Here is a 25,532-nt window from a genome sequence, read left to right as displayed (position 1 = left end):
CGACAGAGGATGAGATGGCTGGATAGCATCACTGACTCAATGGATGTGAGTCTGGGTGAACTCCGGGAGTTGGTGATGGACAGGGAGGCCTGGCGTGCTGCGATTCATGGGGTCGCAAAGAGTAGGACATGACTGAGCGACTGAACTGAACTGAACTAGGAAGACTTTGAGGAAGTGGGAGGAGAAGTCATTTAAGTCAGTAAAAAAATAATCAGGCCGGTGAGTCTTCCCAGGAGGTCCAGTGGCTAAGACTCCATGCTCCCAATGTAGGGGGCCCAGGTTCAATCCCTGGTCAGGGAACCAGATCCCACATGCCACAACAAAGAGATCATATGCTACAACTAAAGGTCCTGCATGCCATAAGGAAGACTGAAGATCTTAGTTGCATGCCGCAACTAAGACCTGGCACAGCCTAATAAGCAAATAAATATTTTTTTAAAAAGTAAGGCTGGGAGGAAGGGAAGTCCACCAAGAAATGGTAAAAGAGGACTCACTGATGTTAACCTTTCAGAAAACTTTAAGATATTTCTATTTTCATCTACACAATAGCTGCCCATTACGCTTAATATTGGTGGTTTATTTTTCCACTTAGCCCAGGTTCTGATTGATGATGTACATGCTCAGGGATCAAGGACCCATGAGGAACCAGGAGCAGTTTTGTTAATGTGACAACCCCTCATACCCAGCACTCACCTCTGGTGGAAGCTGGTCTGGATATGTGCTTTTGGCTGGAGCCAAAGTCTGGCCTGTGATTTATTCCTCCCTGATCACTCTTCCTTTCTGTCCACAACAAATGATGGGCAGGACACAGTGAAAGCAATATGAGGCGAAGGCTACCGATCACACCCATACTAGCCACCCAGAAGGGGAGAAAGACAGCAAGAGAATAACCTGGGCTGTAAAGCCAAGGTGGTAGCCAAAGGCAACAGATTTCACAGCATCAGAGAGGAACTTTAAAATGATGAGAAAAATGTTCTGTGCAAGTAAAAGAAGTGACTCTCAGGGATTAACTTTCACATGAGATATACAATGTCACTCATACACAGGTCAGTGACCAGAGCCAGCCAGAGCCAACCAGGCCCCTTAGTTCATGGTGAGTCCAGGAGACACCCTCCCTTCCTCTCTGTTGATTTCTTCTCAGAAATCAAGAATGAATTTCTCATAAAGACCAACCTTAAGAGAAGGTTGAGGGAGTTGCATTATTCATCTCTCTCCTTTTTCTTGTAATGGGCCTGGGGCAGATGCACAGCTGCTAGTGAGCCACTGTTAGGGATTCCTGCTTGGCCACTGGTCAGCATCGCAGTGGGTCCCTCCCCAAAGCGAGCGGCAGTTAGGGAGTGACCTTAGCAGTCCTGCTCAGCCATTGGTAGGCACTGCTGCGGGCTCTGCCCTCTCCCCGTCCTCTGTATAAAAGGAGCAGAATTGGGACTGAGGGAAGGTGGTTTTTTGAGACCCTAGTCTGCCATCTTCTCAGTCTGCCAGCTTTCTGTTAAAGTCGCTATTCCTGGAAATTCCTTGGTAGTCCAGTGGCTAAGATGACACACTCCTAAAGCAGGGGGCCGCAGTTTGATCCCTGGTCAGGTAACTAGACTCCCACAGGCTGCAACTAAAGATTCCAAGAGCCACGACTAAGACCTGCTGCAGCTGAAAAAAAGAATCGCCGTTCCTCATCCCAACCACTCAGCTGATTTACTGGCCTGTCGTGTGACAAGCAGAGCAAGCATGGACTTGGTAGCATTCTTACATTCTCATAGGACCCCTCGTTCTTATACACACTCTCTCTGACACAGAAACTGGTGCTGTGCTGGCACACACAGTAGGAGCTTTGTTAAGTCTCAAGGTCAGATGCAGGCAGAGCTCAGAGATGCTTTTCCCAGATGGGTAAATTCTCTCCCATGATGAGCAGCCATCCTGTGAGGGGATCCGCAGTGGCCTTCCTGCCCCATACCTCCCCTCGCTTCAACCACACACCTGCCCTCAGGGGGCTCTTTCCTCTGACCTTCCTGGTGCCGCCATTTTTATAGAACGCTGTGCCCTGACAGCGATCACAGCCTCATTCCAACTGCCTCATCCTCCCTACAACCAGCTTACCTACCCTACAGCCTCGGCAATTGACTTGATAGTTACATCTTTGGGCTAAGCAATGATCCAGGTTTCCTGACTACAAGGTTGAAATAGGACCCTTCTGACCAACTGACATGGGGGTGCTGTCTCTCCTAAGATGCAGAATGATGTGTTAGTCTGCTAGGGTTGCCGTGACGAAGTTTCATGAACTGGGTGGCTTAAGCCACAGAAATGTAACATCTCATGGCTCTGAGACCAGAAGTCTAAGATCAACATGTCCACAGCGCCATTTCCTTCTTAGGATCACAAGGAGAATCCGCTCCTTCCCTCTCTCTTAGCTTTTGCCTCTTTGCTAGCGATCTTTGCATGTGTGGATGACCCACCCTTATCTCTGCCTTCATGTTTTGTCCTTCACATGAGTGTCTGAATTTCCCATTTTTATAAGGACATCAGTCACACAAGATCAGGGGTCCAGTCTACCCCAGAATGCGCATCCTAACCAACTACATCTCTAATGACCCTATTTCCAGATAAGGCCACATTCTGAGATACCAGAGGCTAGGACTTCAACATCTTTTTGTTCAGTTACTCAGTTATGTCTGACTCTTTGCGACTGCATGGACTGCAGCATGCCAGGATTCCCTGTCCTTCACCATCTCCCAGAGTCCACTCAAACTCAAGTTCATTGAGTCGGTGATGCCATCCAACCATCTCATCCTGTCGTCCCCTTCTCCTGCCTTCAGTCTTTGCCAGCATCAGGGTCTTTTCCAATGGGTCCACTGTTTGTCTCAGGTGGCCAAAGTACTGGAGCTTCAGCTTCAGCATCAGTCCTTCCAATGAACAATCAGGGTTGATTTCATTTAGGATTGACTGGTTTGATCTCCTTGCTGTCCAAGGGACTCTCAACGAGTCTTCTCCAGCACCACAGTTCAACATCTTTTGGGGGGACACAATTCAACATGTAATGGATGGTAACTTTTCTGTCACTTGTATGTACCAGGCCCCTTACCAGGGATGATACTGGAGTGAGGTAAGTGAGACACTCATCTGTAATTAAATTTAGGGAGTGCAAAATAACTCAGCAATCAAGATAAATAATATGTTAAGAATTCACTATAAACAATTAAAGTTAAAGAAAAATTCTATAATGAGAAAAACATCAACATTTAAAATAAAGGCAGCACCTGACCCCACACTTGCCTGATGGGGTCTCTGTCTGTTTCTGCTCCTGACCCTTGATCCATGGTCTCACTGCCCTCCTCAGAGAGAGCCCTGGCTTCTCTCTTTTTTAAATTCACTTTTTATTTTTAATTGGAAAACAATTGCTTTACAATATTGTGTTAGTTTCTGCTGTACAACAGCATGAATCAGCTTTATGTGTATGTATATCCCCTCCCTCTCGAGACTCCTTCCCACCCTCCCTCGCCGTGCCATCACGGAGCAGCAAACTGAGCTCCCTGTGCTGCACAGCATCTCCCCACTAGCTGCTTCACACATGGTGGCACACACGCCAATGCTGCTCCCAGAGTGCCCCGCCCTCTCCTCCCCTCCTGTGTCCACAAGTCTCTCCTCTATGTCTGCATCTCTATTCCTGCACTGTGTTTCTAGATTCCACATACACATATGCATTAATATACAATACTTGTTTATCTTTTCCTGACTTACTTCACCTGGCCTCTCTTTACCCTTGAATATAATCTCATGAAATTTAGAACACAACTTAGGACATGTCTTTGGATTTTGAATTCAGAAGGCTCATTTAACACCAGGCTTGAACCTTATTCATTTCCCACTTAAGTAATTCTCTGCCAAGTACCTTCCACGTCTCTCAGACTATGAGTTTAATTGGACTACCTTACCTCTACTACTAGAGAGTTTATCTAGTTTATCAAGACTAGCTTGATATCGCAGACCCACATAAACACTTCCTGGAGGGGGTTTCTGCTGCTTCCTGATGTCATTTGGCCCTGTCAGCATTCCATCATCTTTGGTGTTTTGTTTGCTTTAAATACCAAACAATGGTACACCCAGGACTCTCTTTCCATCCCTGGCCCCCTTTAGGGATGGACTGGATTGCTCTGGAGGTTTATTTCTCCTCACTTTGAGGCCAAGGGCAAGTCTGGGGAGGGCTGATGAGACAGCAGCTACCCCCAGACTTGCCAAACTCACCCACATACAAGAGTTGGAAAGTAGAGAAACTTCCTCAGTTTCAGGGAAAGAAGATAAGCGTTGAGCATCTTTCAGAGACAGACCAGGGTGAGCTGTTTTGCCAAAGTGACAGAGAAAAAGGCAACAGTAGCAGATAGGCATATGTAATGAGAAGAGAAAGACACTCCTCTTGCTGACCCCGTAGTCTGTGACCTGCCTGTTGATGGCTAATTGGGCAGATAAAGTGGACACGTGGACAGTCTCTTGTCTCTGCTTCTAGACTTTTCCAGCCTCCATCACCTTTGTGACTCCCAACTTCATTCTGACTTAGCTTTTCATAGCACAAGCCACAGCACACACATCTACACACCTACACCACATTTACTCACCAGCCACCTAATTCAGTAGCTAAGGACACTTTAAGTCCTTATTTCTTTAGTGAAGTGTAGACTAGTTTCTTTGGTTATATGGAGGAGAAAAGATATTCTCTGCCATGGATTTTTTTTTTTAATGCCATTCACTAATAGCCTACATTTTACAGCCTCTTGGAAAATACCTCTATCAATGTGTCAATGTGCACGAAACAGCACAGGTCTTGGCTCCCAGTGGAGCTTCATAAATCTTAGTTCTAAATTACATATCCAATAAAGAAAATGTAGGAATCATTTCGCTTTGGAATAAGGATATTTTGCAGGGCCAACACTAGGGGAAATGTTCAGTATCAAGAAGGCCAAGGTCTAGGGGGCCACAGGGAACCAGGACCAGAGACTGGAGCTGGGAGGCGTGGTTGCTAAGAGCCAATTGCAGCTCTGCTCCTGGTGACTAGTTCACAAAGAAGCTAACTTCTCCAGGTCTTGGTTTCCTTAGGAGTAAGACAGGGGGTTCAGCATGGGTGGTGACTTCCCACTCTGACTCCTGAAAATCTGTGACACTGTGCTCACTCCTGTTCCTGGATGAAGGGACACTCCAGGAGAAATCACTTCCTTTGTAAGTTAGCAACTTGTTTCTCCAGGATTCTCTGTAAAGATTGGTGCTGCCGATGGTCACAATTCTCTTGAGCTCGATAAATGGCACAGTACTCTGGACACAGCTGCCTTTCTGAGATGATACTGAAGTCATCCAATTGGGAAAACAGAGGACAAGAAATAATTGTGAAATGCTTTCGGGGAGACATAAGATGAAGAAAATAGAAGTTGTGCTCTTTATGGAATCAAAAGCGGTTGCACAACTGTGGGCGCGTGCTAAGTCGCTTCACTCGTGTCTGATTCTTTGCGACCCAGTGGACAATAGCCCACCAGGCTCTTCTGTCCATGGGATTTTCTAGGCAAGAATACTGGAGCAGGTTGTCACGTCCTCCTCCAGGAGATCTTCTCGACCCAGGGAATGAACTAGCATCTCTTATGTCTCCTGCATTGGCAGGTGGATCCTTTACCACTAGCACCACCTTGGAAGCCCCAACTTGTGCCTAAATGATTATCTTTACTCTTCAGGTCTTGCTTTTTTTTTTTTTTTTCCTTAAAGAGCCAGGGAACTAGGGAGGGGGTGGATTTCTTCAGAAATAGGGAAAGATGTGCTATCTGCAAGAAAGGGAAAACAAAGGACACATTCGGTGGAGACGGCAGCCTGTCTGTCCTTCCCTCTGGCAGCAAACTCACTGTGGCCCAGTTCACCAGCTCTGGCAGGTTTGCAGTGGAGATCCCGGTGCCGCCTCTTCCCAGTAGTTCCTGTGGAAGCAGGGCTGGCTGCGGGACACTGGCTCAGCAGCACATTCATGGTTACATTACACAACAGCTGTGGAAAGGATGAAACTAACAGAGAGACAAATGGCTGGGGAGCAAAACAAGTTAGCAGCCCTGGAAACTCAGCAACAGTAGATCACGTTGGGTCTTCTCCTTGGATTAAGATGCCAGTCCCTAAATGAGCATCCTCGTTGCAGTAAACTTGGCTTTGCCACCTCCCGTGTTTTCAAAGTCTTATTTTCCTTTTGCCAGTTAGAGCTCATGGTACATTGCCTGTTAGAGTCCATCTTACTCCATTTCTTTCCTCCTCCACTTAGGGTCAGGTGCCTCCTTGTACCATCAACATCAACCCAGAAACACACATTGCCCCATGCATGGCCTCAAACACAACACATGCCCTCATGTGCACACCCTCTCTCTTTCCACACACACACTCCTCACTCACGTGTGAATACAAACACTCAACCTTACAGATGCACACGTTCCTGAAATTCCCAGATTATCCACCAAAGTTGGGCCCTGGTGGTCAGGCCACTCTCTGAATTTCTCCCCCTGCTCCGAGGTCGCTGAACTGAGCATGTCCCCTCCCGAAGTTGACAGTTCCCAGTGTTCAAGAATGTAACTGGTTTATTAAATGCTGTGAACTTGGTGAGCAACACTGATGAAGCTTTTTTTTTCTGCAAAGCTGACCTTCCGGCATGATTTGTCGACTCTCCATTTCCTTCCCAGAGTGGTGAACCTGTTGTTTCTCAGGTATTACAGGAATCCCCAAAATGCAGTCTGGCCACTTGAAGACGTGGCATATTAGCTGCTTTAGGGCTCAGGTCACATCCTTTTCCTGAGAGCCCTGCAGGCGGAGCATCCGGGGAACCCGCCAGGGTGTGGCTGGTCTTTTCATTTCTCTCACCTTCTGCTTCTCACAGGTTTGACTGAGATGAAGGTGGAGGTGGGCTTAGGGAAAGGAGCACACATTTTGATTAAGCTGCGGCTGTGGCTGTTCTCTCCTGGCTGTTGATAGCCCTGTGTGGAGAAATTGGGGGTGCTGGCTAGGGGTTGGAGAAGGAAATGGCAACCCACTCCAGTGTTCTTGCCTGGAGAATCCCATGGACGGAGAAGCCTGGTAGGCTGCAGTCCATGGGGTCGCAGAGTCGGACACGACTGAAGCGACTTGGTGGCGGCGGCTAGGGGTTGGGGTGGGGGTGCTGGGGAGGGTGATGCCCTCCTGATGTGGTAGCCTCTTGCGGCCCCATGTCCTCTGCCTATACCTGACGCCCCTTCCCCCACACACACACCCCCACGGCCAGCGGGGCTCCTGGATGCTGTCCTGGGAAGTCAGCTCAAAACCCACCGCATTCTGTGGCAATCCCAGGTGGCGCACACACTCCAGCCATGCCAAAGGATGGGGGGCAAATATCACTATTGCCACCCACTGGCCATCTGCCAGCTCCGTCTGAAAGGCAGGAAGGCAGCTCAGCAAGTCTGCTGCAGCAGAGACTGTCCAACTGAGGAATAAACCCCCAGTAACTCTCCTTCCTTACACTTCACAAAAGAGCCTTTGGGAGCCCACCTAGGACTGGCTTTTTGGAGGCAGTGTTATAGAATAGACAGCCCCAAGATCCCTGCCCCTGGGGGTACACCATGCATCACTCCCTCAAGACTGCGGGTCTGATGGTTTACTGCCATGATGAGGTCATGTTCTACCACACAGCTGCCTTTAAGAAAGGGAGAGTAGTGAGGTGGGCCGGGGCGGGGCCTGCCCTAACTGGGGAGGGCTTAGAAGACCTGGCTCCTCCTGGAAACAGACTCTAAGTGTGAGGGGGACTGGACATGGGGGCTCTGCTGTTGGCTTTGAAGATGGTGGGGGCCACACAGTGAGGGAGGTTCATGGCCTCTGGGAGCAGCCCCCAAATGAGGCAGTAAGGAAACAGGGACCTCAGTCCTACAGCTGCAAGGAACCGAGTTCTACCATAACCAGTGAGCTAAGAGAACCCAGAGCATCAGATGCGATCACAGCCACCAACACCTTGATTTCGGCTCTGAGACCCTGAGCAGAGAACTGTGCCTGGGTTTCTGACCTGCAGAGCTCAGGAACCTCTGTGTTTTTAAGCTACTACATTTGTGGTGATTTGTCACAAAGCAAGATAATAGGAATAGTAGAAAAGAGGGAGAAGAGACTCTAGCGATCTTCAGGAAGCCATCAACTCCCGGTTCCAACTACAGGAGCTGCGTGCATTGTAAAAGTGTGCATTTCCAAATGCGCACAAGGGGCAGGTGATGGGTTGACGGCAGCAGAGTCAAATAACCCCAGGGAAATATCTGGCTGCTACTGCGGTCTTTTAAGAACAGGGGCACACTGCACTACTATTTTTGACTTTGGAAATGAGCTGCAATTCCCAGACTACAGAGAAAGTTCTGTTGGACATCCTGCTTGCTGTCTAAGGGAGAGGCGGTGGTCACAGCAGCTCCGTCTCTGTGTAATGGAGATGTTGAAGAAGCATGACTTCAGGGTGTAATTATGAAGTAATTTTATTTTTGTCTTTCTTTGTGCTGTGGAGCTAATTGGTCTCTTGCTCCTGGATAACCATGGCTTTTATGGTCACCTTCAGGTAATAAAAGGTCTCCTAGTACTATTACTTCAGGTATTAAGAGGTAATTAAGATGTCTGATTCAGAGTAATAGCCAAAACTTTCAACTTCATTCAAGGTTACAGCTGCATCTCTGGTTATCTGCAGCAGGAGGGAGAGGGTAGCTGACTGCTTTTTCTCCAGCAGTAAACTCTGCCAAGCCCAGAGAGTGAGAGGCCAGCCTGGCAGCTCCAGCTGAGGGGGGACTTTTTTCCCTTGCATCTTTGTCTTGCCTTTCTGGGTTTCACGCTGGCTTCCCCAGCTTTTTTGTATTCCTGTCTGACCTATCACCTAGTTTCTATCTCTTCCTCCCCTTTGAGTGTGGCTGTCTCTCTCACCTTCCTGCCTTTAACTTTCTTCTTTTGTTTTTCATGCCCGCCCCCTCTCCCCCTACTCCAGGGCTTCAGGTTGTGTGTGCACGTGGATGACTTTCTAGTCCTCTCCAGCCCAAAGAGCTAGTTCTGTGTTGCTGATGATCTGTTGGAAATCTTGACTTCCAACGTTCCCCATGTCTCAAAGGCAAAATCATCTCAAAGCAAATTCCCCTCCCTCTGCCTTCCTTGTTCTTCTCCACTGCCCCGCTGTTTCCCATCCATTCAGGCTGCCTGTCATCTTTGGCTGCACCCTCTGCCTTACCCTCTGCAGCAAATCCACCGCCAAGTCCTCACAATCTGCCTTCATGGTAGTTTTTCTCTTTTCCTTTTTTATACTTGCTTTACAGCATTGTGTTAGTTTCTGCTGTGCAACAAAGTAAGAATACATATATCCCCTCCCTTCTTCAGCCTCCTTCCCACCCCCATCCCATTCCTCCGTCATCACAGAGCACCGAGCTGAGCTCCCTGTGCTACACAGCAGGTTTCCACTAGCAATCTATCTTGCACATTGTAGTGTATGGCTTCCCTGGTGGCTCAGACAGTAAAGAATCCACCTGCAATGCGGGATACCTGAGTTTGATCCTTGGGTTGGGAAAATCCCCTGGAAAAGGGAAAGGCTACCCACTCCAGTATTCTTGCCTGGAGAATTCCCATGGACAGAGGAGCCTGATGGGCTGCAGTCCACGGGGAATCAAAGAGTCAGACACAACTCAGCGACTAAGCACAGCACAGCATAGTGAGTATAAGGACGTCCCTGGTGGCTCAGATGGTAAAGAATCCACCTGCAATGCAGGAGACTCAGGTTTGATCCCTGAGTTGGGAAGATCACTTGAAGGGGACAGCTACCCACTCCAGTATTCTTGCCTGGAGAATTCCATGGACAGAGGAGCCTGGCGGCCTACAGTCCCTGGGGCTGCAGAGAGTCAGACATGACTGATCAACGAACACTATCACTCTCAGTGTATATATATCTGTCATAACCACCCGATTCGTCCCACCCTCTCCTCCCCTCCTGGGCCCACATGCTTGTTCTCTATGTCTGCGTCTCTACTCCTGCCTTGCAAATAGGTTCATCCGTGCCATTTTTCTAGATTCTACATATATGCATTAATAATGATATTTGTCTTTCTCTATCGGACTTACTTCTCTCGTACGACAGTCTCTAGTGGTCATAGTAGCTTTTGAATAGGTCTCCTCATCTCTATCACAACTGCTTCGCCCTGGTTCTACCACTTGGAGTTAATAGCCATTTACATTTTGGTGCATATTTTCCCCGCCTTTTCCTCCTATCAATATATTAAACAAAGAAAGAAATATTCATCTATTTTTTATAGACTCGGATTATACTGTTCACTTTGTTCTGTGGAACTCATTTATTTTTTTAAACTTAATGTATGGTGAAACTCTTTCTAAATGACTTCATATTAATTCACACTCTTTTGCAGATACTAAGGCCACTGAAGACTTGGGGTTTTGCCATGGCCTTTTCCTCTTCTCCAGTTAACGGTGACCTAAATTTCCACAGAAGAGGGAGGAAATGAAAACTTTGCTGAACATATGGCAAATCCTGTGCCTGGTGAACCAGAATCTTTGGATGTTGCCTGACTTAGAATGAATTTTCTTTTTTTTTTTAGTGTTCACAGTATTTGTTAATCATTTATTTCTTGAGAGACTATTCCTCAGCCCAGATACTCCTAGTTTCATAGTTCAGGAACACAGGTAAGTGACACAATTTCATGGAACTCAACCCGAAGAAATTCTTTCTGTTCTAAATCACTTTGAAAGATACCAGCCTTCCTCTTCTCCTCAAAATCTTTCAGGGAATCATAATTGCTGTAGAAATCTGCACATGCCTTCTTTCTTGGTTCAGCCACAGCAAACTTACAGAAAACTGCAACTCCCAGGGAGACAATGAATGCTCCAACAAGATGAAATCACAGACCCTTGGCCAGAAGGCCACTCCTCTGAGGTTTTGTCAAAAAAATGGACATGGTAGTTTTTCTTCTTGATGGCTCAGCAATGATGTTCTTCCAGGGTGATGGAGAAATGGACCTAGAATGAATGTTTGACAAGCGTTTGTGGAACAAAGGCAGGTGATGAGGAACGAAGGCTCACGTGTGGGGGTACAGTGCCTGGATGGGTTGACCAGAGCTGTCATCAGGCCTGGGCCGGGACAGGTCAGGGGGCCACTCCCCGTGGCTGGCAGAACTTTGATGAAGTCACCTGGCCAGACTTGTGTTCCTCCCTTTGCTGAGAAGAGGCTCCCAGTGACCTGTAACAACTGGTCCCAGTCTAGAGTTTTCCCAGGATGTGGGATTTTCAGTGCTAAAAGAGACTGGTTGCAGCAAACCAAGACAGTTGATTACCCTCCGCAGTGAATCCCACCCTGGGTTCAGATTCTCCTCTAAAGGATAAGGATTGATTCCAGAAGATTCAAAACCACCATCTCACCCCTGCAGGGACCTTCAGTGTGATATCTGAAAGGAGACATCTTCTAGCCAGAATGAGGAAAATCAATGTCAATCACTTTACACCTCAGTTATTCTTGATTCTGTCACTAGGAGCCAACCCTAATTCCTACTGATAGGACTGTACAAAAGTGCATGTGTGTGCTCAGTGGTTTCAGTTGTGTCCGACTCTTTGCGACCCCATGGACTGTAGCCCACAAGGCTCCTCTGCCCATGGAATTGTCCAGGCAAGAATACTGGAGTGGGTTGCCATTTCCTTCTCCAGGGGATCTTCCTGACCCAGGGATCAAGCCACATCTCTTGCATCTCCTGCATTGCAGGTGGATTCTTTTCCGCTTAGCCGCTGGGGACGTCCCTGTTGTGGTTCAGTTGCTAAGTCCTGTCTGACTATTTGCAGGCCGGTGAACTGCAGTACACCAGGCTTCCCTGTCCTTCCCTATGTCCCAGAGTTCGCTCAAACTCATGTCCATTGAGTCAGTGATGCCATCCAACCATCTCATCCTCTGTCTTCCCCTTCTCCTCCCTCCTTCAATCTTTCCCAGCATCAGGGTCTTTTCAAGTGAGTCAGCTCTTCGCATCATGTGGCCAAAGTATTGGAGTTTCAGCTTCAGCATCAGTCCTTCCAATGAATATTTTGGGTTGATTTCCCTTAGGATTGACTGGTTTGATCTCCTTGCTGTCCAAGCCCATGTATTAAAGTACTACTAATTAAATTCATTTGCATAAACTCACCAATTTTATTCTTTATTACTGTGATGTGTAATAGCGAAGTATGTACCCCAAAGTACCATTATAAGTTATATTTTGTGTACAAAACTTAGTTTATAGGTACGCTTGGCTTCCCTTAATAGCTTATTGATTATCTGTCATTCACTGACAACTTAAAAACCATAGGAGGACACATTCCTTCCAGTAGGTGAATGGAGGCCCAGGGCACCAGGCCCTGATGTTGAATGAGAATAAATAGTGGAACTTCTTTTGAACAGAGTCTGAGAAACAGCATTAACATACTCCTCATGGTCAAAGTGCATTTTATTCAGCCTTTGCTGCATGCACTTGTTTTTAGAGACGTGGTGTGACCTTTGGTATATCTGCATCTGTGAAATAATACACCAGCCCTTAAATCAAGATTTTGTGGCATTACAAATGCTTAGAGATGGTTTTCAAATTATTATTCTAGGGCTGGTCTGCTTCCTTTCTTTATCTTAAATAATCTCCTTTAGGCATTGAAAAGGTCTACTCATCCTCGGACATGACTATAGTTAATTTGCTGAGAGCCTCTGAACATAGCCCAAGCCTGCTTAGGACATCTGCTGAGAAGTTAAATCATTTTAAGTGGGGGAATTAGGCTAATGTTTTTTGCTAGGGGAAAAACTGTGAATCTTGGTATTCTACATGAGACTTTTAATGGGGGAAATGAATTATGCTACAGATATACAAAAGAAAAATAAATCTATCTTACTTTATTAGGAGTTTGACACTTTTATTTAGAAAATTTATATTTCTGAATGCTTCCTTCATACATTACAGATGCATTTCAAATGTTACTCTGTTAGGTTAAGAGTCTATGCCTTAAAAACAGATCGGGGTGGGGGATTGGGACCGCTCTGAAGTTAAGAGAGAAAGAAGAGATTTATCTAATGATAAGATGAATCAAAGAGCATTGCAAATCTTTTTTTTTTTTTTCCAAAAGCAGAGGAATTCTGATCTGCCTGAAAGATTCTGAATAGAGAAATATTCCCTGGAAAATTACTTTTGCATCACCACTTACCTTCCCTTTTAACACAGGAAATCTAAATGGGAATTTTATATAACGGACAATCATCCACAATAGATCAGTGATAGATGGACAGTTCCCTATTTGTAGGTTCAATGTTGAATGGTATTTGCTGGGCACCAGAAAAAACTGCTGGCTGGTGGCAACATGAGGAATTCTAGCTCAGGGAATAAAAGGAAGCTATGAGGTTCTATTCTGAACGGTTTTCAAATAAGTGCTAGAGTGGGGCTCATGGTGCTAAGAGATTTGGTTGTGAGTGAAAATGGCAGAGTTAGCCATCTCATTCTCTCCCAGGCCCTAATGAAAGCCAAGTTCTCCACACTATAGTTCACCTGTGCACCAAATCTGTGCCCCAACCCTGTGCTCCAACCCTATGCCAACCCTATGCGGAGAAGGCAATGAGAAGGCAATGGCACCCCACTCCAGTACTCTGGCCTGGAAAATCCCATGGATGGAGGAACCTGGTAGTCTACAGTCCATGGGGTTGCACAGAGTCGGACACGACTGAGCGACTTCCCTTTCACTTTTCACTTTCATGCATTGGAGAAGGAAATGGCAACCCACTCCAGTGTTCTTGCCTGGAGAATCCCAGGGATGGGGGAGCCTGGTGGGCTGCCGTCTGTGGGATCGCACAGAGTCAGACACGACTGAAGCAACTTAGCAGCAGCAGCAACCCTATGCAGGGGCTTCCCAGGTGGCACTAGTGGTAAAGAATCCACCTGCTGATGCAAGAGACATGGTTTTGATCCCTGGGTCAGGAAGATCCCCTGGCATAGGAAATGGCAACCTGCTCTAGTATTCTTGCCTGGAAAATGGGCTACAGTCCAGGGGCCCGCAAAGAGTCAGACACAACAGAGCGACTAAGCACACACACACAGACACAACACTATGCGATCCATTTTCCCAGGAAGTTGTGGGGAAATAATTGGGCACCGCCCACCACTTCAGACTACAGTTAACCTACCTGCTATGTTATTTCAAAACATAAGTAAATGTCTTTGAAGAAAAATGAAACCTATCTTCCTAATATAATTGTGCCTTTTTTCCCTCTGCTATTAGTTTTTGTTTTTGTTTTTGTTTTTGAACCTCAGTCTCCTACCAAGGACTTCAATAAACTGAGACATTCAATAAACTGGAAAGTGTGTCCTTTCAGAAGTGCATGTTCTTCTGGGTGGTTGATTTCTTTATGTTGCCGAACCCCTACGAGAAGGAGTGAGTGAGACATCAGCCAGCTGCTCTAGGCTCTTCCTTCTAGGACGGAAGATCTGATTAGCCTTCTCTGTGTGTGTGTGGCCAGGAGGCCAGGCCCATGGATACGAGTCCAGTCCTGCTGTGTCAAACTCTGGGGCCGATCAGGGAATCTGTTAGCTCATCTATAAAATAATGATGGCAAAGAATGTGAACCACTCGCTGAGCCCTTTGTCACTGTGAATAAGCATCAAGTCCTCCCTTTGTGCCAGGTAGCATTATTCTTCATAACGTCTAGCTGGGGAAGGTTGGTGCCAGGGAAGTTTAATCTTGCTCTCACAGAGGGCACCCCAGTGTGACAATGAGCTCATTCTTCCAGAGGTGGACTCTCTCAGCATTTGCTTCCTGACCGTGATTCATGGTCCTGAATACCTCTGACCCCCTGGTCCTCCTTCTGGCTGGATTTCTCTACTCAGCTAATTTAGAATGCAGAATTTCATCTTGAGAGAAAGTTCAACATTTATTTCTCTTTACTCACCCTCCCAAGGGTGACTGCAGTGGGGCAGTCATCAGCAGCCAGAGCTTGTTTGCACCACAACTATATTTATCCAAAGTAGAATATAAATTGTGCAACATCCTTCAGCCCCTTCCCTCCCCACAGAAGATCTATCAGAAAAAGTAAAGTTCATATTACCCTTAGAAATAACTTCAATTGCTTTGTTTTGCTTGTGGTTTCTCATTTCCTGAGACTTTGAGAAAGTTTGACCTAGCTTTTCTTTTTTTTTCTTCCTTTTTAATATATATTATTGGAAGGAGAGAATGCTCTTGTCACTAAGCAACATAAATAGGGAAACCGCCCGTGGTTGTTTGTTGTATAAACAGTGCAATAGTGAAGATAAAGAACTAAAATCCTGACCTTTTCCGGTTCTTTCATAAACCAGCCTGAAATGCCAGCCTGGTGTCTGAACATGTTAATATACCAGGAGGGACACCATTCACGCCATGAACTTGACCTTCACAAGCAGAAGGAAGAGTGCTGGTATAGCAGCTGTGTTATGAGATTGGCCAGTATTCTTTTTATCAGTAGGTTGGAGGCACAATATACATGTAATTTCTACTTTATTCCAGGATTTTGCTTTCTGGCTCAATTCCAAAAGGCTACTTGACCAACTACTTTGTGTCTGTCCTTTCAAATTTTGTCTGGTATAGTTTTTCAGTACTGGGAGGTACTTAAAGACTGAGAGATATGTGAGCTTGTCTTCTTATTTAACAGATGAAAAGGGAGAGCTTAATTGGTTTGGCCAATGTCACCACGCTGAACAAGCCCCCAGGATGTCACTAGAGTTCATGTGTGTTAGCAAGCAAATCTTGGAAAGCCTAAATAACAAATCTCCCACAATAAAGCGTCCTTTCTGAAGTGGGTGGTTAATTTTGACTAAGAACACTAAAAAGGCTTTAATCTGGTATTCAATTCCACTAATAGTTATTGAGTGGTCATCATATACTAGCAGAAATAGCTACCAGAAAGATAAAATCTCTTAAGTTCTTTGGGCTTTCCAGGTATCACCAGTAGTAAAGAATCTGCCTGCCATTAAAGGAGACACAAGAGACCCTGCTTCAATTGCTACGTTGGGAAGATCCCCTGGAATAGGAAATAGCAACCCACTCCAGTATTCTTGCCTGGAGAACCCCATGGAGAAAAGAACCTTGTGGGCTACAGTCCATGATGTCGCAAAGAGTCAGACATGACTGAGAGCAGATCTTAGCATGGTCTTTGGGGAACGGACGTCTCTCCTTTGCTTCAACACTTACTTGTTTCCATTCATTCCTTCACGAAGTCAGTCATCCACTCACCCAACAGACATATCGCTGAGCACATCCTATGGGTTAGGTACTGACTTGGGCCCTGAGATAACAGAGATTCTGAACAGGTTAGTGTCTACTTCAATTCAGAGAGCTTAAAACCAGATGAGGGAGGGTCAGACCATTTCGGTTTGATGGGCAACATTAGCACAATGTGCAGGAGGTTCTGGAAGCACACACACACAAATGTATATCTCACGAAGTCCCAGGATGGGATGGTGGTTTAAGAGTGCTTTCTGGAAGAGGCGATCTGAGTTGAGCCTTATCAGAGGGAGTTATTTATGTGGATATTGTAAGGACAGGATAGGAAAAGTCTTCCCAGACTGAGAGTGTAGCAAACACATGCATGCTTAGTCACTTCAGTCGAGTCCCACTCTTCTATGACCCTATGAATGGTAGCCTCCCAGGCTTCTCCGTCCGTGGGATTCTCCAGGCCAGAATACTGGAGTGGGTTACCATGCCCTCCTCCAGGGGATCTTCCGGACCCAAGGACTGAACCCGTGTCTCCTGCATCTCCTGCCTTGGCAGGAGGATTCTTTACCACTGAGCCACTGGGGAAGCCCTTAGCAAACATAGAAGCTGCCAAATAAGAAATGGTGGGTATGCTGTATGTATATACAGCCCTGAGACTGTGAGCTAGAGAGGCAGAATCAGGCGGTTGTTGAAAGCCTGCCGTATCTGGACCTCACCCAGAGATTCGGACTGAAGAAGGCTCTGTCACCGTCAGTGATTCCAAAGGGGCATGGGACAGTGGAGAACTACACACTGGCTCTTCCATCTACTGCCCGTACCTCACGTGGCCACGTCTAACTCCCAAGGGGACATGAGAGTGCAGTCCTCCTATTTGCACAGAAGTAGGAGAAATCGAATAGCTATGAAAACCATAACAAGTGATATTATCAGAAAAATTTAAAAATTAAAGCTCCTCCACTTGATGCATGTGACCCACTTTTATTTTATCTGATTTACCGTTAACTCTGCCACAGAAAAGTAAGCTCATTTTCTTCGGTCATATTTCCAAGTAATTCATTTTGGAGGGCACACACAAGAGAGTGCCGCGCAGAATTAAAAAAATTCTTTCCTATGTGATTAGTTTGCCTGAAGTGATCATCTGATTCCACCTATTTTATAAACTGTGTTCACACTATTTTACTAGAACTTTGGGACTGTGGTATCCCATTTTTCATGCATGTACAAAAGGATATCCTTGAACATCCAGTTGATCTGCAGTTGAGGAGGAGAGCACATTGGTAACCATATAACTGCCAGGGGATTATTGCCCAGTATAGATGAGAAAGTCAGTGGAGCAAATTAAGCCGAGTCCATTGCTTTCCTCGGATGGCTCACAGCCTGGATCACGCAGGATTTGTCAGGACCTGAAGGCTCATGTCACACTGAATGTTCCCTGGAGAATTGCTTCTTCTGAGGGCCATTTTGCTGCACTGTCATCGCCTAGGTGGAGGGGACCTGGAGGAGAAGGCTGCTGTAGAATGCAGCTTCATGGAACTCGTGCTGTCTGCTGTGAGAATGTTGTCCTAATTAGAAGGACCCCTCCCACTTCCTGAGGGGACAGTCCTACCTCCCTTCAACAGTGGTTTGTTTTTATGTCATGGATACTGTGAACGCCCCCTTTGACGTCCGCTGGAGAACACAGCATCCACCTTGCCATCCAACAGCTGTGGTGAAGAATTCACTGTGGGATGCACATTGCCATCATCCCTGGTTCCATTTGTGTTACTTGCCTCACTTCCTTTCTTCTGTTCTTCCCTATTTTATAAACAGTCTTTTGCATTTTATACTTTTTCTTTAAATCATTTTTGGAAAAAAAAATGTAGAGGGAAAGAGTCTTATTTTTTAATCATTGACCTCATTTTTGCTGAGTGTGGAAGCACAAAAAAATTCAATTAAAGGTAATTCAGCCTCTTTTAGTTAGAAGAAATCTTTCTCAGGGAAATATTTTGTATTTCCAAGTATAGATTTACACTGAGGGATTTTTCTCTCATCTTAAGTGATCTCTCTCTCCCCCACTGAACCAGTGAAGCTGCTCAGTCCTGTCTGACTCTTTGTGACCCCATGGACTGTAGCCTACCAGGCTCCTCCATCCATGGAATTTTCCAGGCAAGAGTACTGGAGTGGGGTGCCATTTCCTTCTCCAAGGGATCTTCCCAACCCAGGGATCAAACCCAGGTCTCCCGCATTACAGGCAGACACTTTACTTTCTGAGCAACCAGGGAAGCCCATCTTTCCTCAAAAGGCACCTAGGAACAGGAAGAAATTGTGGGGGTGGGTGGGAGAAGTGGGTGTTCATATATGTGTGTGTGTGTGTGTGTGTGTGTGTTTGTGTGTAGACAATGAATCCAGACAGTGTTGTATTGAGTCAGAACTGTCTGTGAATAATCCAGGAGCCAGCTGGCTGACTTGAAAGCCCAGCAAGGTCTAATGAGGGCTTCTTATCTTTATTTGTGAGTTGACCTAATTCTGATTACTTTTGGAGTTTACCACTAGAGAAAAGAGGCTGCCATCTTTGTGGTACCTGTTCATCTTAAAGAGGATTAGGGTTTCTCCAGCTTCCAAATGGAGCCCTTTTTCTCCTCCCCTCATTTTTAGGTTACTGATCCATATCTCAAAGCTTTAGAAAAACTCATCTGTGAACCCGTTTTAAAGATTCAAAATACATTGAGGTTAACATGAATTAACACTTCAGCACAGCAGGGTCTTACTCCCTGGGGGAAACTGTCCAGCTCGGACAGAATTCAGGGTAAATCTGGACACAGGCTTGTTGGTGAGGGGCTGCAGCAGGACCCCTCCATTGCCAAGGGTCAAAGCTGTTTGCTCAAAAGGGACAGTTTGAAAAGAGGAAGAAGAAGGAAAGATCAGAAAGGAAAAGCAAGAGTTGCCGATTCTATTGAGCTGCTGAGGATGGTAGACTGACCCTAGGGATTGCTTTTTGGGTGAAACTGGGAGGCTTTTTGGTAAGAAGATGTGTGCCCCCTGTGACAGAGAGAAGAGGAGATGATGTTATACCTGAGGAGTACAGCACCGAGTGAGTGCCAATTCTTGGCGTCATCCATGCTCCGTCAGTTCCTTGAAGGAACCATATCTGCTTTCTCTTTCAGCCCCAATCCAAGCCAGACTCTGGCATGAAGTAGATACGAGGGGCCCTGTGGAAGCAAGATAGACTACCTTTGGTCTTTTGGCAAGTGGTTTCCATCAAGTCACAGCGAGTCTCATGTCTGGAGCCCTCATGCAACAAGACATTCTGTAAAGTGTTCGCTCATTATTTACTGAGCCTGTCAAAGTGTTGGCTGCCTCCAGGGCTCTTGGGGGAGCACACATATGCCAGACTACTTCCAGGAGAAAGACAAGCAAGAGATAAATTTGCTACTCATTTTCAGGACTGTCACTGTGAGAGCATATTTGCTGTTTGCTCCCTTTCTGCTGAGGCTCTGGGAACAGGGAAAATACCATTAAGAAATAAATGCAGGGCTTTTCTGGTGGCTCAGTGGTAAAGAATCTGCCAGCCACAGCAGGAGACACAGGTTTGATCCCTGGTCTGCCAAGATCCCACATGCCGTGGAGCAACTAAGCCCTTGTGCTCCAACTACTGAGCCCATGTGCTGCAACTAGAGCCTGCACGCCCTAGGGCCTGCGCTCTGCAAGAGAAACCACTGCAGTAAGAAACCCACACACAGCAACTAGACAGTTAGCCCCCCTTGCGGCAAGAAAAGTCCACACAGCAACAAAGACCAAGCACAGCCAAAAATAAATAAATAAAATTCTAAAAAAAAAAAGAAATGGAAATGTAACATCAAAGTGTCCTAGCCTGGATGTTATGAACTGTGTGTCCTGCCCAAAGTGTCAATATAGTCTCCTCTCTTTTGAGTTTTGCAGGTAATGACTTAAACTCCCACATCCTGTGTTAATGAAACGTAATAACTTCCTCTTGAGCTTTAGGCCCCTGAGCCTGGAATGTGACAGATCTCAGGGGGAGTTTGCTGTGGAAAGTCAGTCCTCTGAAGAATGTGATGCTGCTCCAATTTGCAGTGAGGTCCTCGTGGTCCAGATCCCTGTATGGGCAGCCCTGGATCTTCCAGGACAATGATCCCATTGTCATCAAAGTTGGGACAAGACCATCCCACACTTTAGTCCTCTAGGTTGTGATTCTTCCTGTTCGGCTCATTTAGTAGCCAGGTCCTGGGAACCAGCAGCCGCAGGAGCACAGGTCAGGACTTCCCAGGCATCTACTCTTTCCACACACACTCCTGACCTCCACCAGGGAGCCACCTTCAGGGCCTTCACTAAACAGGAAGTTCAAGATTCTGGGCGTGCAACAGTGCCTGAGACAGCCATGGTGCTTCTCCCTGAGGCAATTCAGTGAGTGGATGGGTTTCCAGAGATAGAGAGTGAGAAACGAGCTGAAAGCAGGCTAACCTGTGGAACACCAACGTGGAAGGAATGGTCAAGGAAAGACAAACCTTCAAATGAGACTGAAAGATGTAGGAGAAAATTTAAGACGTTGCAGGAGATAGGCAAAAAAGTGAAAACAATATGGTCTATCTACAGGGAATGTTATGCTTTAACAAGGAGGAATGGCCAGCATTGATAGACACTGTAGAGGGCTGAAGATCAGGACAAATAAATACCCATCACATTTCACAATAAGGAGGTTGTGGGTGCAAATCCTGGTGAGAATAGTTTTCAAGGAATCCTGGCATGATAGCTACTCAAGGAGTAAGTGGAAGGTGAAGAAATGGACATAGTAAGTGTTGATGCTTCCTCGGGCTTTCCGTGGAAGAAAGGACATTGTTGTTCCTGTTCAGTGGTTAAGTCCTGTCTGACTCTTTGTGATCCCATGGACTGCAGCACATCAGGCTTCCCTGTCCTTCACTATCTCCCAGAGTTTGCTCAAATTCATGTCCATTGAGTCCTCTGTTGTCCCCTTCTCCTCCTGCCTTCAATCTTTCCCAGCATCAGGGTCTTTTCCAATGAGTCAGTTCTTTGCATCAGGTGGCCAGAGTATTGGAGCTTTAGCTTCAGCATCAGTCCTTTCAGTGAATATTTAGGGTTGATTTCCTTTAGGATTGACTGGTTTGATTATCACCTTGCTGTCCAAGGGACTGTCAAGAGTCTTCTCTAGCAACACAATTCAAAAGTGTCAGTTCTTCAGTGTTCAACCTTCTTTGTGGTCCAACTCTCACATCTGTCCACGACTACTGGAAAAACCAGCTTTGACTATACAGACATTTCTCAGCAAAGTGATGACTCTGCTTTTTAATAAATACGCTGTCTAGGTTTGTCATGGCTTTCTTTCCAAGCAGCAAGTGTCTCTTGATTTCATGGGTGCAGTCACTGTCCACAGTGATTCTGGAGCCCAGGAAAACAAAATCTGTCACGGTTTCCACTTTTCCCCATCTATTTGCCATGAAGTGATGGGACCAGATGCCACGATTTTAGTTTTTTGAGTGTTGAATTTTAAGCCAGCTTTTTCACTCTCTCACCTTCATCAAGAGGCTCTTCAGTTCCTCTTCACTTTCTGTTGTTAGAGATGTATCATCTGTTTATCTGAGGTTGTTATTTCTCCTGGCAATCTTGATTCCAGCTTGTGCTTCATCTAGGCCAGCATTTCCCATGATGTACTCTGTATATAAGTTAAATAAGCAGGATGACAATATACGGCCTTGATACATTCCTTTCCCAGTTTTGAAACAGTCAGTTGTTCCATGTCTGGTTCTACCGTACTTCTTGAACTGTATACAGGTTTCTCAGGAGGCAGGTAAGGTGGTCTGATATTCCTATCTCTAAGAATTTTCCACAATTTGTTGTGATCCACACAGTTGAAGGCTTAAGTGTACTCAATGAAACAGAAGTAGATGTTTTTCTGGAATGCTTTTGCTTTTTCTATGATCCAACGAATATTGGCAATTTGATCTCTGGTCCTCTGCCTTTTCTAAACTCAGCTTGTACATCTGGACGTTCTCACTTCACATACTGCTGAAGCCAGATTTGAAGGATTTAGAGCATTACCTTGCTAGCTTGCATGTAAAATGAGTTCTATTAAACATTTTTGGCATTGTCCTTTTTTTGGGATTGGAATGAAAACTGACTTTTTTCCAGTCCTGTGGCCACTGCTAAGTTTTCCAAATTTGCTGACATATTGAGCAGCACTTTCACAGCAGCATCTTTTACAATTTTAAATAGCTCAGCTGGAATCCCATCACCACCACTAGCTTTGCTTATAGTAATGCTTCCTAAGGCCCACTTGACTTCACATTCCAGGGTGTCTGGCTCTAGGTGAGCATCCACACCATTGTGGCTATCCAGGTTGTTAAGACCATTTTGTACAGTTCTTCTGAGTATTCTTGCCACCTCTTCTTAGTCTCTTCTGCTTCTGTTAGGTCCTTGCTGTTTCTGTCCTTTATCGTGCTCATCCTTACATGAAATGTTCCCTTGGTATCTCTAATTTCTTGAAGAGACCTCTAGTCTTTCCCATTCTATTGTTTTCCTCTATTTTTTTGCATTGCTCACTTAGGAAGGCTTTCTTACCTCTCCTCGCTATTCTCTGGAACTCTGCATTCGGTTGGATAGAGACAGAATGACAGATGGACAAGGATAGCATGTTAAGAAGAGTTTTTGTTTGGTGTTTGCTTCTTAAGATGGGAGCGTCTGCAGTACTTTCAATACTGGTGGAAGAGAGTCAAGTGAGGAACAGATGCGGGAGAGAGAATATTCAATAAAGAGAGTTCTGTTCCCTTCAAAGGCAGCTGAGATTGGGGATGGACGGGTAAGGCAGAGGTGCATTTACGGAGGCAGAGGTGTGTCTTTCTTTGTAACAGGAAGGAAGGAGAAGGTTGTATGTTTGGTGTATGGAAGTTGAAGCAGTTTCAACACTTCAGCTAATAGGAGACAAAGAATGAGGCGTCGGACAAAGGGCTCCATTTATGACATGAACATGGTTAGTTCTGACCCCAGAGAGGAGGCCTGTGGATGATGTTTCTCGACTGAGTCCCAGTCTCATCAGAGGATGAGATGGTTGATTCTGAGCCCTCTCTTCAGATCTGTGAGACAAATTCCGAATCCCATGCTTGTTCTCTGACTGCAGCATCACCTAACATGTGATAAGAAATAGTTTGGACTTTTTACTTAGTAAATTCAGCTTGAAAACTGTTTATAGGACACCTTCAACGAGCCAGGATTTGGGGATATGAAAGGAGTAATTAATGTTTCTGCCTTCAAGGATCTTGTCCCCCTAGTGACATGAAATGCATTTCAAAGGGAAGCTGACTTTTTAGAATGACTTTTAGATGATCTGCTGCCTTTGAATATCCAGTTCAAGATTACTTTCAACAAATAAAAACAGTAAGTAATAGCTTCTTTGGGGATACTGTGCTCTATTAAGATGAGCAAACTAGGACAAAATTAATTTAATGAATTTATGTAATAATTAATAATGAAGCATCTCTGTTTTATCTAGTGCTTTAACTTTCAAAATGCTGTATATTTATTGTTGCTTTTTATATTACACAGACATTTTCAGATACATTACTTTAATATTTTATAAATTATTTAGTAACCACAACATTAATCTTTAAAGTTAATTCTCTTCTTGGCTGTGGCATGTGGGATCTTAGTTCCTCAGCCAGGGATTGAACCCATGCCCCTCACATTGGAAGCACAGAGTCTTACACTGGACTGCTGGGGAAGTCCCACAATTAATTCTTAATACTTACCATTGGAAGAGAAAGGAAGAATTAAAAAGATACATTTATTTTGTACCTGTAATGTGCCAGGCACCTTATATGTATTAGTCAATCTTGACAAAGCTCATGATGCTAATGTTAGCCCCATTTTATAGCCAGAGAAGTAGAGGGGCAGATCTAGACTGAGGCCATTTAGCTGGGGCAGGGGGTGGATGTCCGGGAATCAAACTCAGGTCTGCTGATGCTGTAGCCTTTACACTGTGTTTCTTTGGGGTTATTAAAATAATCTCTGCATCTTTGCAGCCACTCTCTGAAATGGATAAGAGCACAAAAAAGTTAAGAGTCTCATCCAGGTGGTGGCCAGGAGGACCTCTGGCTTTTAGTCTGCCGCCCTCCCATAGTGTGACTCTGAGTCATGCATGACATCTCCCCACCGGGCATTACCTACGGCAATGGGCAGGAAAGTCTGCAGGCACTCGGGAGGGCCCTGAGGGTCTGACCTCCAGGAGTGGGTTATTCCCGGGAGAATCTGACTCTCTGGCTTGTTAATTTACAGCATCTGCATTCCTGCTGTTTTATGCTTGACAGACACTAATATTCAAGCTTCCTCCATTTCTTAGAAAATAAACAGGCAAGTCAAAGGAAAAAATTAAAGTAAGAGGTTTGTTAAGGGTTGGGGAAATAGTGACAGATTGTGGAATTTCAGGAAGAGTCCAAGTTGATAAACGATCTGAGGGACAGATTGATGGAGAAAAAATGTAAAAACAACAATAATAACAACAAAAAACAAGCTGAATCTCTACATTCCTTGAGCAAGACAAGGAGTGAGTGTGGTCCTCTCTGAAGGCAAGTGCCAGCAGTTTCGAGGTCTAAGCTGTTCAACAGATAACTGGGAAATGATACTTAGACTGAACTTGAAAAGAGGCTCCCCTGAAACCTGAGAGGACATGCTCATCTTCTAATGAACCGGCTGTAAAAGACTAAGCACATCATGCTGTGTCCAACTCAGTCACTCAGTTGTGTCCAACTCTTTGCAGCCCCATGGACTGTAGCCCACCAGGCTCCTCTGTCCATGGGGATTCTTCAGGCAAGAATACTGGAGTGGGTTGCCATGCCCTCCCCCAGGGGTTCTTCCCGATCCAGGGACAGAACTCTCGTCTCTTACGTCTCCTGCGTTGGCGGACGGGTTCTTTACTACTAGTGCCACCTGGGAGGCCCCGAGGAGGCTTCCACTCCACAGAAAATTACCATTAATTGGAGTTTCCCTACTTTAACTGAAGTGAAGTGAAGGGAAAGTTGCACAATCGTGTCCGACTCTTTGTTATCCCATGGACTACACAGTCCAGGGAATTCCCCAGGCCAGAATACTGGAGTGGGTAGCCATTCCCTTCTCCAGGGGATCTTCCCAACCCAGGGACTGAACCCAGGTCTCCCGCATTGCAGGCGGATTCTTTACCAGCTGAGCCATAAGGGGAGACCTCCTACTTTAAATAGGTGACAATTCTGGCATCTACTACGCTAATGTCTCGCCTGTGCTGCCCTGGACCACACGCTGAAGAGGTCTACTCCTACCTGAAGACCTTTGTCTGT

The 25,532-nt window shown here is 45.7% G+C and overlaps 2 long non-coding RNA genes across 6 annotated transcripts in view; one reads left to right on the top strand and one right to left on the bottom strand.

Moving 5' to 3' along the window:
* Window positions 1-14,045, top strand: part of LOC109568135 (uncharacterized) — a 44,514-nt gene extending 30,469 nt beyond the window's left edge. The window contains exon 4 of the long non-coding RNA XR_002182209.2: window positions 10,395-14,045. This is a non-coding gene — a long non-coding RNA (uncharacterized lncRNA). The remainder of the gene's footprint in view (window positions 1-10,394) is intronic.
* Window positions 1-25,532, bottom strand: part of LOC139186445 (uncharacterized) — a 173,996-nt gene that overhangs the window by 84,568 nt on the left and 63,896 nt on the right. The gene's annotated exons all lie outside the window — the stretch shown is intronic.

The sequence above is a fragment of the Bos indicus genome, chromosome 13, assembly GCF_029378745.1.
Source record: "Bos indicus isolate NIAB-ARS_2022 breed Sahiwal x Tharparkar chromosome 13, NIAB-ARS_B.indTharparkar_mat_pri_1.0, whole genome shotgun sequence".
Classification (NCBI taxonomy): domain Eukaryota; kingdom Metazoa; phylum Chordata; class Mammalia; order Artiodactyla; family Bovidae; genus Bos; species Bos indicus.
Note: the sequence above shows the minus strand (reverse complement) of the source record. Positions and strands in the feature narration are given on the sequence as shown.